This window comes from Peromyscus leucopus, chromosome 2, assembly GCF_004664715.2.
Source record: "Peromyscus leucopus breed LL Stock chromosome 2, UCI_PerLeu_2.1, whole genome shotgun sequence".
NCBI classification, from domain to species: Eukaryota; Metazoa; Chordata; class Mammalia; order Rodentia; family Cricetidae; genus Peromyscus; species Peromyscus leucopus.
Window position 1 is genome coordinate 47,450,101 of NC_051064.1, and position 11,182 is coordinate 47,461,282.

Genomic DNA, 11,182 nt, shown 5'->3' on the forward strand with positions numbered 1-11,182 from the left:
AAGTAGTCCCGGGGGAGGGATTTCCTAGCTCATCACACCCCATAAAACACAAGAAAGCAAAACATCCTGTTAAATCTTAAACGTTAATGTACAGCCACAAAGAGAATATGAAATTCTGTTTTTTTTTTCTAGAGGAAGAGAGAATTTGTGGTTGTGCATGTCTGATAATTTGATAGATTACAGATGCAGCCAAGAGTGAATGTTGATGGTGTTGGTACCTATGCAGAGGAGTCACAGCCATAATGCACCCTTTCCAACCACACGCTTCCCAGGCTAGCTCAATGTTTTCCTGAGCACCTCCGTCAAGTGTCGCCATCTACTTGGAACCATTAGCCATTTTGCAGTTATGTTTACATTTTATTGAATTTAATGGGTCTTGGTAAGCAGGATTTTCAGTGTTTAGTAGCAGTATGAAAAACTGATTGTCAGTGTTGTCGAATGCTATTCAAAACCCAAGACCCTATGTCTACAGTTTTACCTGTGGATTCATTTGCTTTTTAGCAAATTGTGATTAGAAAATGTCAGGTGTCTAATTGAAACCATTCCAACTACTGAAAAGTGTTATCCTTGAGACAGTTTCTTCCTCTTCTTCCTTTTCTCCTACACCCAAAAGGATATCACTCTATAGCCTAATATTGTGGTGATGTTTTATTTGTGCTGAAATGTGATATTTTATTTGTATGTTAATAAATAAAGTTTGCCTGGAGATCAGAGGTCATAGCCATAAACAGAAATCAGGCGGTGGTAGTACATGCCCTTAATCCAATCACATGGCAGGCAGAGTCACTGTGTGTTCAAGGACATGGCCAAGCATGGTGACACACACCTTTAATCCCAGTACCAGCCATAGAGACCTGGAGGTCTGTATAGACAGGCAGTGACAAGGAAGTGAGGTGGCTGGGCTAAGAGCCAATGAGAAGGCAGAACAGCAAGGCAATAGAGGCACAGGTTAGACAGGAAGAGGTTCTCTTGAGAAGCTACAGCAAGGTGGTAAGCTAAGGTTAGTTGGCAGCGATTGCTCTGATCTCTACGGCTTGCACCTCTGTGTTTCTTATTTAATAAGACTGTTTAGAAATTTGTCTGCACAAAATGGCCTGGGCTTGGAGCAATCTTCCTGCCCCGAACTCTGTTGTTTGTTTTGAAAATAGTTTCATTTAAGAGTCAGAGTGACATTGGTTTAAACCACATGAGAAGCCCTGGGGACCTTATGTCTTTCTTTCCACCAGCTGAGCGTCTTCCTTATCGCCCTTCTCACTAGTTCTTTAACTCAGCAGAGAAACAGAAAAGCACAGCTAATATCTCAGGGCCAATTTAAGGCTGTTCAGTTAAGAAAATAGAGTGTGTCCTTACGTTTGCCTTTTGTTTTTGTGAAAGTTATTTGGACAATTTGGTCCTTTCTCTTCTACAAGGATATAGGGCCTAGGCCAACTTTAACTTTTCAGAGATACCTGTGTGAAGTTCTTACTGGACCCGAACTGATTTTGTAGATCACCTGTGCAGGAGCGTGGCAGAGCAATCCACACCGCTTTTAACATCATTTTATGTGAGAAATTATTTCACACTTTCTGTGAGATTTTCCCATCATATTTTAATGTGTTATGAAATCATCTTTCTAAAATTAACATTTTCTATTTTTTTGGATATCTAGCAATACTAATTTCATATGTTCATTTTGCATTTGGCAATCTAGCTGAATATCCTTTCTGGTTATATGTTTTTAGAAAAACATAAGAATCAAACGAAATACATATGCCTCAAACCAAAACTAATAGTCCTTTCACTTTTGTGTCCTCCAGGCTTTAGTTGTTTCCCATTTTCTTGAGTCTAGGGTCCTTCTTAAGTCTTCACAGCCTCACCATCTGGTACTAGTCAGCTTTCAAGGGTTCATTCTTAACTGCCTTCCTTTTTGCTCTTGCTGATCCATGTGCTGACTGCTCTGTGGGCCACATACTCAGCTTGGAATAGCCTTACCTCTCAGTTTTGTGTAGGTAAATTTTTTTTTTTTTTTTTTTTTGAGACAGGGTTTTTCTGTGTAACAGCTCTGACTGTTCTGCAACTTGCTTTGTAGGCCAGGCTGGCCTCAAATGTGCAGAGACCAACCTGCCTCTTCCTCTGGGGTGCTGGGATTAAAGGCATTCACCACCATGCCTGGCTTGTGTAGGTAAATCTTAGCTCTTGTCATAGGCTGTCTCTTCCATAAAGCCTTCCTATATTTTTCCAGATGTAATGGATGACTCATTCCATTGTGTATACTTAACCTCCACTAGTAATACACAAGCCAAACCCTGTCTTTACACTTGACATTTTTAGGGTAAATGGTAATTGTCTGATATTGACAGATATAATAGGAACTATTAGAAAATGTTGGGACTGATATAGAATGTAAAGTCATGGGCTCTGCAGTCATGCCAACTGAGACAAACTTGACTCAAACATTTTATACATTGGTTGAGTCACTAATTACTTTTTAGCCTCACATTCTTCCTTTAGAAGATAACCTTTCTTTGAAGACTAAATGAAATAATCCATGAAAAGTGTTTAGCCTGATGCCTTCCCCATGGTAAGTGAGCCACTATTAACACATGACACATGCTAGATACACAGTTGGTGATTGGTGAGCAAATCCGTTGAGACTCTAGTTTCATGATGAAGACACTGAGAGGGAAGGAGAAGTGGGGAGAGAGAGAGAGAAAGAAAGAAAGAGAGAGAGAGAGAGAGAGAAGAGATGAGAGGGAGAGAGAAAACCACAATAAGGAGGGGTTCTTGCTTAACTTATCTTATCTGACGTTTGTCAGATCTGTAATATTTTTATATGCCAGCAACCAAATCAGGGTCCATTATCAACACACACACACACACACACACACACACACACACACACACACACACACACACACATCTCTGTCCTCATTAGAGTGAAAAGCTTCCTTAAAAAGCAGGGTCTTGTTTGAGTCACTTTTATTTCTCTCTGCATTTCAGCATAGTGATTATCTATGCTAGGTTCCCAATGTGTGATACAATAAAATCCAGCAATTTCCATTAGAAACAAGAAATTAATAAAGATATCTTTAATTAGTGTATAGGCCTGTCTCACTTTGCAAAATGTTACTAAGCTCCAAAAATGACACATGCTCATGTGACAATACAGAAAATCCTAGTTCGAACATTATTACCTTTTTTAGGTGACAAAACAACAGTCCACTCCATAATCGAGGTTTCTAGATAGATATCTCACACACTGCCAAGCAAAATGAATAAGAAGGTTCATAGGGAGTGGAACTACTATGAGGTGTGGCCTTGTTGGAGAAGGTGTGGCCTTGTTGGAGAAGGTGTGGCCTTGTTGGAGGAAGTGTTTATGGACTAAACCTCTGCACTGTAAGCCACCCCAATTAAATGTTTTCCTTATAAGAGTTGCCATGGTCATGGTGTCTCTTCACAGCAATAGGAACCCCACCTAAGATACCCTGACACATGGGTTTGGCCTGTACATACAGCTAAAGCATTTGTCATCAGTTTGAGATTTGTATATAAACTGTAATTAGTGTTATTTTCATAGATGGAAGGAAATTTGATAAGTTGTTATCACACAAGGGTGGTTTTCTTTGTAAGAGTAGAGGGCTGAGCTGCAGGCAGAAAAGTCTATTTCAATAACATAAGGGTGGGTTGTGGTGCTATTGTCTTTCAAAATGTGTGGGGAGACAGTCATATTAAATAGCTTACCTAGAAAATTATAGAATATCTACTTGGGCAAATTTAAGACTGAAATTTCATGTGAATTATAGTCATAGGGACGTCACAATCTAGAATAAACTGCATACTAGGAAGGTAGATGGGAGGCCTGTGATTACTTCAAATCATAGTATTTCATCAACATTTATTTTCCTACTCGTAATTGATCCATTGTCTGCACGCTTGTATCCCACGTTCTGGAATATGAAGAGAACCCGTGTTTGCACACTGCTGGTCATGTCTCAGGATTCTCAGTTGCCTTTACCAAGTAGATCTCTAAGAAAAGAAGACACTACAGAGAGTTCCATAAGAATCTGACTTGAAGACATGTTTCCTGCTAATTAACTGTACATTCTGACTCAGTAGATGCTTACTTGTTCTATGGACCAGAAAAGAGAAAAACAAGTGGTCCATTTGATGAAACATATGCACTTTTGTATCCTCATACCCTACCTTGAACCCAGAGCCTTGTGCTTACTAGGCAAAGCCCTTTACCACCCAGCTAAAGCCCCGATGGAAGTCGTATGTGCAGCATTCTTCCATTCCCTTTCTGCCCTTCCTTGGGGGAAGTTCTTTTGCTATGTAGCCCAGGCTGGCCTACCCTGTTGGAATTACAGGTTTGTGCCACCACACATGGCTCTTCCACATCTCCAGTTTTACAATCTGCCCTTGTACTCTCATGTAATTATAAGAAAAAGAAAAAAAGGATCTTGGCTAGGGAGGTAAGGGTACTCGCAAAGCACGAGGACCTGAGTTCAGATCCCAGCATAAACACAGAAGGCCTGCATGACCATGTGAGTGCCTCTGACACCAGCACTGTTGGTAGGAAAAAGGAGGATCACTGGGTCTTGCTGGCTGCCAGCCTCACTCAGGGACAGATTCTGTTTCAAGGGAGAAAGGTAAAGATCGATAGAGCAGTCCTTTTCCATGGGCATGCACACCACACACACGCCTTTTTTTCTTTTTTTTTTTTCTTGGTAAAGGATAAATAAAGAAGAAACAAAAAAATGCAAAAAAAATTGCAGGACAGATAATTTAAAACAACTAAATAGTGATTTTTATTTAACAACAACAACAAACCCATAAAAAAGGTGTAGCTTGAATTCATAGTTGGTAGAAGGCTGCTGAGCACTGTCCAGTTCAGGGTTCTGAGAGCTTGTTAAAATTAATTATCATGCAGCAGCTTTCCTCCCTATGCCCAACTCCCAGGAAATATGCTTGGAGTGGAAAAATGCAAATTGGGTTCTGAGGTAATTTTGTACTTCAGGGATAGATTTTTTTTTCACATCACATTACTTCATGTTGGAAAAGGTTCATTATTATTTATAAAGCAGAACAAGCTCCAAAGCCAATCCATTTTCAGCTACATTGTCACTTCCTGCATTCCAAACACCACTAAATTCCCAAATGAGGAGGCTAATTCTTTCCTTCCAGAGCCATGCAACTTGCTTAGGGTGTTACTAACATAAGCGACAGCACTTTGTCCAGAATGATTCTCAGTCTCCACCACCAGCACTCAGACACCTTGTTTAATTTTTAAAAATTATTTATCACTATTAAATTTTTGTCTCTTTGAGTAATGTGGTCCTATACTCCTGAAATACTTGGGAGTGTGGACTTTGAAGGCAAATATTACCATGTCGACCACTGTGTATGCCTAGATATGCTTCTGAAAACATTCATTTTCTTAGTATATTTGGTCAGTAAGATGGTTATTTTCTATGTATGCACATATGTGTATGTTCTTGTGTGAGTGTGGGCACATGTGTATACATGGGCACATGGATATCAGAGGACAACTTTAGGTGGTATTCCATAGGTGGTCGAACCACTTTTATTTTGAGACAGGGTCTCTCTGGTCTGGAACTTGCCACACAGTCTGAGTGAAAAGTGAGCCCCCAAGGTATACTTTTCTCTGGTCCACAGCACTGGGATTTCAGGAGCCCAACATTAAGCCTAGATTTTCTTTAACATGGGTTTGGGGTAATCAAACTAAGGCACTTTGTCAACTGAGTTATTATTGCTCCTGTTTTAACTAGTGTATTAAATATAAAACACTGTCATACCCCTTTTTGGATACCAAACATTGTTACCTAGTTAATAATTCTAAATACAAAATTGATACAAGTTCAAAACAAAACAATGGGGGGAAATGTCCCCCTCTCTTGGATCCCCATAACCTGATATGAGAACTGTACTTCAGGGCCATTCTTCTCAGTGACAGGTTTGACTTTGTGGTACAGTGTTTTTCCTCATGTCTCCTAGGTTACTGTACGGTGTGTGTCAAAGATAAGAGATTTCCCGTGTCGACATGAGGACTGCTGGCAGTCTGAACTGCATCAAGACAGCTGTGGTGATAAATTCTGTCAGGGGTTGCTCAAGGGTGGGCTAGCTGTGCTGAAGAGGCCACACAGGCATTTCATGTTCCTGTGCCAAGAGTGGACACGTAATGGCTTCTTTAAGTGTCATATTTCCTCTTTTCCTCACTACTCGGTTCCTGTGGGCCAAAGGGCACTTACAAAGCGGAACTCTTTAGAGGTCCAAGACAGGAACAGAAACAGGAGGTTCCCTTCTGATGTCCCAATTCCATGCTGAGAAAATGTCCTGACAGCTGTCAAAAGGAGAGACTTCTGAAAGTGATAGATCCGAAACTGGAAAGGAATAAAAGAAATCAAGATTGTTCTTAAAATGTAGATTTCAATCTGACTCTTGCTTTGGTAAAACTGCTTTTAAGGAAGAGAGAAGTCTGTTGGGGAGCCTAATTTTGCAAAATTCTTCATTTTGGTAATTGAGTGGCAACCCTAGCACGTGGCCTAGAGACCACTCTCAGAACCTTGTGCTGCTGGAGAAATCAGCACAATCAGAAAATGCTCTTTGCAGCAAAGCTTTTTGGGAAAAAGGTTTCATTTACTCAACATCCAGGGTAGGTTTGGAGTTTAGCTTCCTCTGAACCCTTTCTGGACTAGTTCAGGCACAGGCCTCTTCTGCTTCACCACTGGAACATCATTATTCGGTCGGTGTGTACCTTTCAAGTTTTAGAAACAAGTGGAACCATTATTGGAAGATGGTATAACTTTTGAGAGGTAGGACCTCAGGAGAGGATTTTAGGTCATGGCTGGTTTTGCTTGCAATGTATTTCTAGATGTGCTGTCTTGCTAGAAGCCCAAAGCCATCAGGCAGCTAGCATCTGATCATGGACCAGTACTTTGAAAACTAAACCCGCCGGGCGGTAGTGCACACACCTCTAATCCCAGCACTCAGGAGGCAGAGGCAGGAGGATCTCTGAGAGTTCGAGGCCAGCCTGGGCTATAGAGTTAGTTCCAGGAAAGGCGCAAACCTACACAGAGAAACCCTGTCTTGAAAAACCAAAAAAAAAAAAAAAAAAAAAAAAAAAAAAAAAAAAAAAAAAAAAAAAAAAAAAAAAAAAAAAAGAAAGAAAGAAAAAAAAAGAAAGAAACTAAACCCAAATAAACCTCTTCTCTTAATAAATTAATCATATCAGGCATTTTATTACAGTAAAGGAAAGCTAACATGTCTTCCAAAGAGCTCAATTTTAGGGCCAATTATGTATGTTAGGCAGCAGCTAACCTCACAGAAACCATCTCACATCAATAGAAACATCATTACAACACAAAATCAATATTCCTTATGTTTGTGCTTACGGCTATTCTTTGATAATGACCAAAAACTGTCATTTATGTAGAGATGTGTTCTATTTTGATAATGTTAGAGAATAGATAATGACTTTGGAGAATATCAAGATTAATGCTTCTAAGACCGACATTCACTCCTAGTCAATATAATATCAAAGTCACTAGCAGAGTTTATGTAAAGCTCAGCAAATTTAGTCAGCAAATAATATCATAGGAAGTCATTGACTGTTGCCTTTATTTCTGAAATCTATGTTTAGGCTTTACTTTACTTTTAATTATGTGTGTGCATTGTGTCTGCATATCGGCATGTGCACCCGAGTGCAGGAGATCACAGAGGCTGGCTGAGGAAGTAGGCTTTCCTAGAACTACAGTTACAGGTGGTTGTGAACTGCCCAGTGTGGATTCTGGGAACTGAACTTCATGTCTTCCGGAAGAGCAGTATCTCCCTTTAACCTCTAAGCCATCTCCCCAACCCCTACACCTCTTTTAAGTTGGAGAATGCAGCACACCCAAAAGAAAGTGCACAATTTGTAGGTGCACAGCTCATGGATGTGACATTGTCAGTACACGTGGGCAGGAAAAATAACACGGCTGGGGTGCCTCAGTGGGGAAAGGTTCCCCTTGCTGCCCAGCCTGAGTTCGATTCCCAGGACCCACGTGGTAGAAAGACAGAATTTATTCCTACAGCTAGTCCTCTGACCTTGACTTGTGCACAGTGATGTGTGCATCCACCCACTTCTCACCCACCCAAAACAAATAAAGGTAAAAAAAAATTTAAATGCCTTATCTGCTTCAGGAAGACACACAAGCTCTTCTCTCCAACACTCTCCTGACCCTTCTCATTAAACAGCCACCGTCTTGGCAAACTAACAAGATGAGCTTTGTCTGCTTTGGAATTTTGTACTGCATAGAATTTAAGCCGTTTTAATCAGAGCTTCTAGAAACCCTTCCTTCTGTGACATCCCAGCTCAGAGGTAGAGAGAGTAATTGTTTCTTTGTAGGTAACTCTGTCATGTAGGTGAATGGCTTACCCTACAAATCATTACCATAGAACCTTATTTATAATTTACATGAGAAGTCAGCATCAAGAGGAACATTATGACCTTGTGATTTAACACACTAAAAAATGGGATTACTAAGATTAAAGACAAATGGGCATTGAATATGTCAATTTGTGAGCCTCTGGTTCTCCATGCTCTATTCTTTCTTAATAGTATGACTTTAACGTCTGGAACACAGTAATAAGTTGTTTGATCATTGAAATATTTTTCTTTCTACTTGCTTGGTCTCTTATTGGAATGTGTTTTTCTTGACAAAATATGTGAGTATTTAATAGTTTAAAAATAAATGATTCTGAGTGCTTGAGCTATAGCTCAGTTGTTGAGTGTTTTTCACACACCCATGGATCCCTGGGCTCTATCCAGAAGATAGTTATGGTTTCTATTGGTGCCATGAAACACTATGACCAAATGCAACTTGGGCAGGAAAGGGTTTATTTGGTACTTCATTGAAGCCCTTCATTGAAGGACACCAGAAACTCAAACAGGGCAGGAACCTTAAGGCAGGAGCTGATACAGAGGCTGTGGAGGGGTGCTACTCACTGCCTTCCCACTCATGGCTTGCTCAGCCTGCTTTCTTATAGATCCCAGGTCCACCAGCCCAGGGATGGCACCACCCACAATGGGCTGGGCCCTCCCACATCAATCACTAATTGCCTAGAAAATGCCCTACAGCTGGATCTTATGGAGGCATTTTCTCAATTGAAGTTGCCTCCTTTCAGATAACTCTAGCTTTTGTCAAGTTGACATAAAACTATCCAGCACAGATGGGATGCAGAGGTTCGTGGGGAAAGGACTTGAAAGCTCATAATATGTAAAAAGCCTCATATTTGATTATGCTTTCCTTCCTTCCTTCTCCCCACCCTTCTCTTTCTTTCTTTCAAGACAGGTTTCACCACGTAGCCCTGGCTAGTTTATGTAGATCAGACTGACCTCCAACTCAGAGATCTGCCTGCCTCTGCCTTGCCAGTACTAAGATTAAATGCATGCAATACCACCCCTGGCTGATTATGTATTTCTAAATTTATGACAGATGCCAGTTCCTGTAATTCACTTGACTTCAAAGGGGGAAATCAGGAATGAGGTGCAATGAGGAAAGAAAATGAAAGAGCACATTGAATGGTGGTGTAAGGAGTAATCTAATTTCAAAAACACTGACGTGTGTGTGTGTGTGTGTGTGTGTGTGTGTGTGTGTGTGTGTGTATTTATTGGGGGAGTATGTGTTAGAACTCAGGAGGTGCCATTTGCTGATAATAGCAGCAGATGATAATGGCCAAACATGGCTTGATGATGTTGGTAGAATTCCTCTAAAAACCACAAACAAGCAAACACACAAAACAACAAGAAGTATCTTTAGAAGGGTACTCTGACATTGGTATTTTAACAGACTCATTCTGGGAGTTGGGTGATGCCCACCAGCTGTCACTGGGTGTAAGAATAAGTTACCTTCCCAGGAAATGAAGACGTCTATCTATCAAGTTATTTACAAGAGTTGTGGGAAAACTCTGCATGATGTTCAGTGTTTGCTCCAAGGCCCATCCACCCTTTCTTTCTACCATCTTAGGGTGTTTGGGAAAGGAAGCTGGCTCCTTGGTTTCTCCTTAGCTTTCTCTCAGTTCTTTTGCACAACTTAATTGTGTATGTTAGTTAATTGTCGCTGTTAAAAGCACAGATCCTGACCTGGAGGGAATGAAGTGTAGGACAGATACTTGTTAATTGCCAACTGTGATCTCAGTTTACTGAGAACAGAAAAATCCCGTTAAAGCCTGAGAGTACTTGATCAACACAGAGAGGTGTTCCCAAGAGTGTGGCAGCCGAAGCCCACAGGCCGTCAGAGCTTTCTCTATACCAGTGTGTCTGAGTTTGGCCACTACCTCTTTAGCATGAGCTTCAAGGAGGGCAGTAAACACCACTTACTTGAAATTGTTTCCCTTTGGCGCACCAATAAGAGGGTGTATTCAATGCAAGCTCATTTGCCATAGTTTGTCCATATCTAAGCTATTACTTTCTTTAATTCAATCTCAGTTTTTATGCACTATTTATCTTAGAGGAAGATTTTTAGATCATGTCCATAGTACGAAACTAGTATTACTTCCCATAAATAAAAAATAAAAGTGAAATAAGTAAGTCTTTAAAGTGTCTCCCACTTTTGGAAATGGCTTAGAAAGACGAATTTGGGATTTGGAATCAGAAGACTACACTTGTCGTCAGGTCTGCTGCTTCCAAGTTCTCTGGTTAAAAAATAAAATCACTTCTCTGAGTCCCAGTGTCTTCATGGAAGGTCATGGTGACAGTGCCCACTGCAGAGGGTGACCATGGGAATAGAGGGAATACTGAAGAGAGCAGTTCCAGTGCCCACTGCAGAGGGGGATTGTAGTTGACACTTGTCTTGGCATTCTCCTTCTTCTTTCTAGGATATTAGACCCACTAGCTTACCAAGGAAAATAAATGTTTCCTATTAACTTTATGCCCAAAGTCACGGCTGGCATGGTACATGGAGCTCATCTTGAGTGTACAGGTCCCTTAATTGGTAGTGGTTTGTGGGTTGCTTCCTTGGGAAGGGCTGGGTATTCAGTGCTGTGGCTGATTAATGATGTTTTCTCCAAGCACGGAGGGGAAACTGCCGGGTGTAGCATATCTGACATCACTTACTCTGATCTTCTCCTCACCAAGCCCCTTAGTTCTCCAGAACACATGCTGACAGTCACCTTTCATTTAGTGGGTACTTCTCAAAAAGCTGCC